Source organism: Delphinus delphis, chromosome 12 (assembly GCF_949987515.2).
Source record: "Delphinus delphis chromosome 12, mDelDel1.2, whole genome shotgun sequence".
Taxonomy (NCBI): Eukaryota; Metazoa; Chordata; class Mammalia; order Artiodactyla; family Delphinidae; genus Delphinus; species Delphinus delphis.
In genome coordinates this window covers 56515958-56522960 of record NC_082694.2, presented here as the reverse complement: position 1 = coordinate 56522960, position 7003 = coordinate 56515958, and the positions used below count along the sequence as shown (strand labels likewise).

At 51.0% G+C, this 7003-nt stretch overlaps 1 long non-coding RNA gene across 1 annotated transcript; it reads right to left on the bottom strand.

Annotated features, from left to right (window-relative positions):
- Positions 1-4387: 4387 nt before the first annotated feature.
- On the bottom strand, positions 4388-5147 carry LOC132435457 (uncharacterized). Its single transcript, XR_009521547.1, has 3 exons — positions 5010-5147; positions 4630-4755; positions 4388-4495 (listed from the first exon to the last, which is right to left on the bottom strand). It is a non-coding gene; the product is annotated as an uncharacterized lncRNA (long non-coding RNA).
- Between the last annotated feature and the right edge of the window lie 1856 nt (positions 5148-7003).

Genomic DNA, 7003 nt, shown 5'->3' with positions numbered 1-7003 from the left:
AGGCAGAGATTCAGGACCCCCAGGCCAAGCCTGGGTCTGGTCAAAGGCGGACAAATGAGAGCCAGCCAGGATCTGGCCAGCCAGGCCCGCACAAGCCCGTCCCCTGAATGGGGTCTGTGCGCCAGCCCCGGAGGAAGCCTGTGTGGGCAAGCTGTTCTTCCCTAGAGCTGGGTTAAGAACGTGAACCCTGCCCCTGAGATCATCCAAGCCCATCTTCCATGGCTCCAGGACTTGACACACTGTCCCACCATCCATGACACACATGACGTCACCAACAGGCTGTGTTTCTGAATTAGATTCCGGAATGGGCTGTTGGCCCATAGGAGCGGGCCAACTCTTACCCCAGTGGCCAAGCCTCTTAATCTCCTGGAGAACAGGCTTGGAGCCAGTAGTCAGGCACTGGCCAAGATTTGATAAGCCAAACCCTAAACAGGCGGCAAGGCCCAGGCCCAGCTCCATCTACCAGTCAGCACAGTTCCCCTGGAAACCTACCTCTCACTGAGATGCCCAGCTCTCCACACTGAACTGGGACCAACCCTCTGTGAGCAGGGGTCCCCACAGGTGTGAGCTGAGGACGCCAGCCCTGTTCTGAAGCTACCCGCTCCCTCCTCCTTCCCTCCCTTCCCCTGGCTTCTCTTCCAGTCTTCCACAGAGTCTCTGGCTGTTCCTGTCTTCAACTAACTGGTCAGGGAGGCAAAAAGCCCATTTATTATTTTAATTTGCCACCAGCTACTGAGGTTTCTCTGGAGAGAAACCCCACAGCACGTCTAGGATGTCTGTGGGAAAAGATGTGCTGGAAAGCCCGGCTCTCCACGCTGTAACAGATCAGGAAGGAGGCAAGAGAGAACAGGAAGCACAGAAGGAGACCCAGTCGAGAGCCTGGATTTCCCAAGACTTGAATCCCAGCAGAAACAGAAAACCAAGTCCGTGACCTTCATATAAAGTGTGGTGATTTATTATTCTGAGAAGACAGTGGTGTCAGGAGGGAGATGCGGAGACTTTCCAACTGCAGATATCTTAAGTGAGCATTCCTCCTGGGGCACATGCCAGTGCTCCAGCCTCAGTAACGCCCGCAGGGTCGGACCAGCTCCTGAGCCTCACAGATGGGGTGCTCACCTCAGAGCAGCAGGGAAAATGAGCCATGGCCTCAGACCTTGGCTCAGCCGGTTCTCCAGCCTGCACAAGCCCCCCTGCGCTTTTCTTGAGGCTAACTGGTTGAGAGACTCTGCTTCAGAGGGGAGACCAGCACCAGCTGAGGTCTTCAATGCGACAGACTGGAGGGATGATCCAAGGGTACCCTTCCTGATTATCTGCATCTCGCTGAGCATGCCCAGCTAACTAACCAGCTTTCTCGCTCCATCCGTCTCTCCCTCCCCCCTCTATCTTCCCTCTCCCTTTTCCTCTCGCCCCTCTATCTTCCCTCTCCCTTTCCCTCTCTCCCCTCTATCTTCCCTCTCCCTTTTCCTCTCACCCCTCTAACTTCCCTCTCCCTTTTCCTCTCTCCCCGTCATCTCTCTCCCTACCCCCTCTATCTTCCCTCTCCCTTTTCCTCTCTCCCCGCCCCCATCTCTCTCTCATTCTGCACATCTCTTGCACGTGCGTCTCCTGCTGGCAGCTGGCTCTTTCCCACTCTCTTCCCCCCTCTCTTCCCCCCTTTCCCCTCCCTCAAGCCCCACATACTCTGAAGCCAGCAGGGGGTGAGCTGCTCAGAGCCGAATGGAACAGGAAACTGCACTTTTCACTCTGAACATGTTGCAGGAGAACAGCCTCTGCTGAAAGCCAGCCTCGCTGGGCTCAGCTGTTGAACAGCAGCTTCAGGGACGCGCTCTGGCTGCGGCTGTGAACCATGCTTTCCTTTTAATCCCCGCTCCCACGTGTCCCTACATTTGTCTGAGTCACCATCCGCTCAACACTGTCACCTCCAGCCCATCAAAGCCTTTCGGCTCCCTTTCTCTTGGGCATATGCAGCCTAAATGGGGCGAGTGCCAGAGGGTGAAGAGGGCACCTCAGAGGAACTCCCAGGGACCACCTCAATACAAAAGACTGTAGATACGCCCGGAGAAGTGACGTTCAAGGATACTGTCCATAGGCACAGTGACATCCCCACACACCCCTTCCAGGCTGGTCTGGGGGCGCTGAGCGAGCCCTATGGAACACGGGATGATGGACTTCCTAGGACAGGGTTCAAACAAGTACACATGAACCTCACCTCAGATGGCAAGAGCCCACTCAAGGCCTAGAGGAAGCCGTACCCACAACACACATTTTCCAACACTGAGCATTTAAGTTTGTCTACAGAGTAGGGTTGTCAGATAAAATATAGGATACTCAGTTAAAACTGAATTTCACATAAACAACAAATAATTTTCTAGAATAGGCATTCCTAAATATTGCATGAGACATATTTATATTAAAAAATAATATGTTCACTGTGTATCTGAAATTCAAATTTAACTGGGCGCCTGTGTTTTTATCTGCTCAATCCAGCAACCCTACTGCAGAGCTACCTGGCTCCACAGCCATGCTAAAAATGGTAAGAGTGCCACAGGGTGAAAGGGACAAGAAATCCCAGTCAGCTCACCTCTTTCTTGGCCCCCAGGGTCCTTCTCCACTCCTCATCTCCACCCTGGCTCAACCTAGCTCTCACCTTGGCTTCTCTTGCCTCCATCCCACCTGATCCTTCCATTGTTCCCAGCTCCCGTGGCCCAGGCGTAGGACCAGTGCTTTCGCCCCTTAATTCAGCTGAACTGAGGTCGAATTTTTCAAAAGGAACTTTATAGAAATATTTGAATTCATTAAAATAATATAGTCGTTGTCACATGTAAGGAGATCCAATATCAAACAAAGCCCTGAGACTAGATAAGTCTAGACATGGTCTGGTCGTTCTTTTCCATCAGTGGTTCTTGGATTCGTTGACTTGTAGCAAGGCTGTCCCCTCAATGAAGCTGGACCAACATTCTGGAACAGAGACTCTCACTGGCTATCTATTAAAATATATAGGAAGCTTTTTGCAGCTTATTCCAGACCAATTAAATCAGAATTTCTGAGAGTAGGGCTCAGGTATCTGCATATGTAAAGCTCCCCAGGTGACTCTAATATGTAGCCAGGGTTGCAAACTCATATACATTGGAATCACCTGAAAAGCCATAAAAACTACCAATGATTGCATCCCACGCTCAAAAATTCTGATTTAATGGGCAGGAGGTGTGGCCTGGGCATTGGGATTTTTAAACACTCCCTAGGAGATTTTAACGTGCAGCTGGAGAACCACAGCTCCTCGTACTTCAATAGGCTTCAGATCTTCCAGGAACCTTGCGAAAAGGCAGGTGCTGACTCAGTAGGTCTGTTGTTGGGGCCTGGGATGCTGCATGTCTTACAAGCCTCAGGGGATACCAGGGATGTTGGTCCTCAGGCCACACTTTGATTAGCAAGGTCCTAGACCAGTAGGCCTCAAACCTAGACGCACACTGCAATCACCTGGGGAGCCTTGACAACTCCTTCAGCCGGGGTCCCACCCCAGAGATTCTGATGTAATTGGCCTGAAGCGGGGCCCGACCATCCAGATTGTAAAAGCCTCCCAGGGGACTCTACGTGCAGCCAAGGTTGAGAACGTTGGCTGGAGACCAGCATCTAGGGGTCATGTTACAAGTGGCCCTGTGACCACTCTCCACAAGCCGCTCTGACTCCCCTCTGTTCCCTGCCCCAGGGAAGACACTTTTTTTCTCTTGCCTCAGAAGGCCATGCCCTCTGGTAAAAATTCCCTTTCTCCCACTTTGGGCTGAATAGAGCCTCTAATTCCCAGCTCAGTTGCAAAAGAGAAATGATTGACCCAACACCCTGAAACCAGGGACTGGCCAGAACCGGCCCAGCCAGGCTTGCTCTGTTACCAATTGTTCCCTTTGCTCAAGCGGCCTTCCGCCCAGCCAGCCTTGCTCTGTTACCAATTGTTCCTTTTGCTCAAGTGGCCTTCTCTAAGGATGCCTCTGCTAGAGGAGCCATGGGCCACAGATGAGCACGCTTCACCCTCACAGTCACACCCAAAGAAGAGAAACTCTGCGCTCTGACAAGGTGCTGAGCAGCTATCGTTACTTGGTAGTTCCCAAGCCAGGTTAACACACAACCTCTCCCCTCTCCTTCCTTCCTCATCCTTTTGAAATGAAATTGTGGCAACTGTGGGATAAGAAGTCGCTTAAGGAGGAACCAAAAAGGACGACGTGGAATTGAGGAAATTATTACTCTCTTTTTTTGGTGTGATTGCCATGAAATTATTCATGAATCATTTTTTTTCCTAGGGGATGATCCAACATATCATCTGGAATGCATCTTCATTAGTAGTTTTCATCTTCTGACAGAGCCTGTGTCTTTTGTTGGGAGTTGGGTGCTGCTGGTAGAAACGCCCCGTCCACGTCTTGGGTGTACAGCGTTTGTGTAAAGTCTGAACTCTAATGTGTAGAATTTGCAGGTCGCTGAAGTGTCACAGTCTACTGAAATGGGTCTGGAATCAATAAGGTACACATCAAACTCAATTGTGTTTAATTTTCATTGCTACCTAGAGGAAAGCCGAGCATAGCCCTACCCGAATGAAATTAAACATGAAAGCCCATCTGAAGTGTAGAAGCGATACTTAACATGACCTGTAAATAGGCCGAAACATGGCAGCCCGGCCCATCACAACATCATCGTTCATTTTTCTTCCCATAGTGGAGGTGACGGCTGCCATAAGAAAATCAGAATAGACAGGAGCCCATTGCAGATCTAAAGGAGAACAAAGTGTTTTCAGTTACACACCAGCAGGACTTCCCTCTTTGCACACCCCTGGAGTCTCTTCCAAGTGGAAAATCAGAGAAGGAAGGCGAGTAAAACAAGGCCCTTCTGAACTTGGCTGGCCCCCGCCCCCATGCCGCCCCAGCTGAGTTCCCGGGCCAGTGAGATAATGCAAGGCTCAGCCCTTGCAGCTGACATGGGTGGGGGGCAGACGCCCACTCTGGGCACTTCCAGCCGACACTGACCTTTCAGTCGTGGAAACATTCCCCAGACCGACACTAATCGGGGGCACATCTGGCGTTTGGACTGCATCCAGATGGAGGTTGTGTTCCTTGAGTCAGCATGATAACCCGCTGGGGAGGCCCGGGAGGGGAGAGTGCAGGCTGCTGAGAGCAATCAGCATCTTTGGTTCCGGGTTTGAGATGTGGTCATGCTGTGGGCCAGTGAGTCATAGGCTGGAGACTACCTCATCCCGGTCCACCAACCCTCCCTGCCCACACCGATGGAGGAGAAAACTGGAGAGATTCAGAGAGCCCCAGCAGCTACCCCAGGGGTCCACAACTGGCCGGGGGCAGTCTAAAATCCCAGTGCCCCAACTCCCACTATCGCGCACTTCCCAGGTTTCTACACTCTCTCAAAGTGTAGTGTAGTACATATTATCTCAAGATAATACGCGGTCTAAGGTGATGAAAAGAGCCCAGCTGTTTCTTCTCTGCTAACTTTCTGTGACTTGCAAACGCACAGGACAATTTTCCAAAGCAATGACAAATTCCCTTGGTCTCCACCCCCTGCGCCCATCCTCCCAGCCCAATTCTTCCACTGGAGCTTCTTTTTTTTTCGATTCAGAAGGAGAAACTGCCCTTCCAGTCTTTTATCAGAACTGAACACGATACCTTATCTCTCATCCCCAGGACAAGAGACTGCAATTGGGAACAAGACCTCACGGTACCGAAGACCCAACCATACAGGTCAGGAATGAGCAAGGATCTTGGCCAGCTCTCGGCACCTGCGTCACGAAGCCTGACACCTGTTGCAGCCATGCGCAGTACTGCTAAAGAGGTAATTAAGCAAACCAAAGCCAGGATAAAAGGGATTATTTCCCCTCTCACCCACACAGAAGGCTGTGTCCGGCTGTCAGAAGGAAGTTCTTTCCCTGGGCCCTGAGGTACACTCCCCACTCCTGGGCACCGTGTTTCCAGTCTCCTCCAGTGATCCTTTCCTGTATACACCTCCAGGCACAGATAATTACGGAAATCAGGAATCTCATCCACCTATTCAAATCACGAAGAGATTAACAGGATCTTCTAGTATGAAAACTGCGGAGATCTGTTCATCCTTCTCCCTTTATTAGTTAAAAGTACTAAAAGAAACAGGGAAATAACCCAGGTGAAAATTAGACCCATATGGGTGATCAGCTTCCCCCAAGTCAGTTTCAGCTCCTCCGGTAACTAACCAGCTTGCAGAGCTCACGAGCACTATTCTCTTCCTACTACACCAGCCTTCATACAAAGTGCCACTATCATCCACCACACAGTCAACTGGGTCCTCTTCTGGGATAATCAGAAAGGAAAAATATCTTCACTCCAACTGAAGATATTTCATTCCTACCCACCTGAAGTTCACTCTCCCACCCCCAGAACCTCACTGCTGTTGTCCCATCTGAGCAACAGGCCTTGTCCACCCTGATGGACAGGACAGTAGCCACTGAGACAAATGAATGATCCTCCTACCCCCCTTTAGGGGACAGCTTATGAGTTTCATCCTCCTCAGGAGGATTTTGTAACACAAGCTGTCCAGGTCTCTGAGAAGGAGCTCACAGTCACTACCACTCCACCTAAGCCAGCTGAGGTCCCTGCTGGTACCAGCCCTGTCCCCGCCCCCCCCCCCCACAGTGATTTGGTACAAAGCCACTTCGTGTTCCATGCCAAACCGATAATTCACAACACTCATCAAAATCTGCCTCCATCAGCTGACTCAGCATCCCTGTTTTCCTGAGCAGCGTCAAGCTCCCTACACCCTGACACCCTAGCCTTCAGCTCCACTGTTTACATCGCATGAGAGCTGTGGGCTTAGAAAGCCCGATTCCCTTTGGATCAAGTATGGGGATGATTCATCCTCTCTGAAAAGACTATACCACCCCTTGATATCCATGCCAAAAAGATTCTGAGATGGGGTTCAGAGAGGACAGAGCTGGGGAGTCCTGTTGCTATGGAAACCAGTGTGCCAGTTTCCAAAGGAG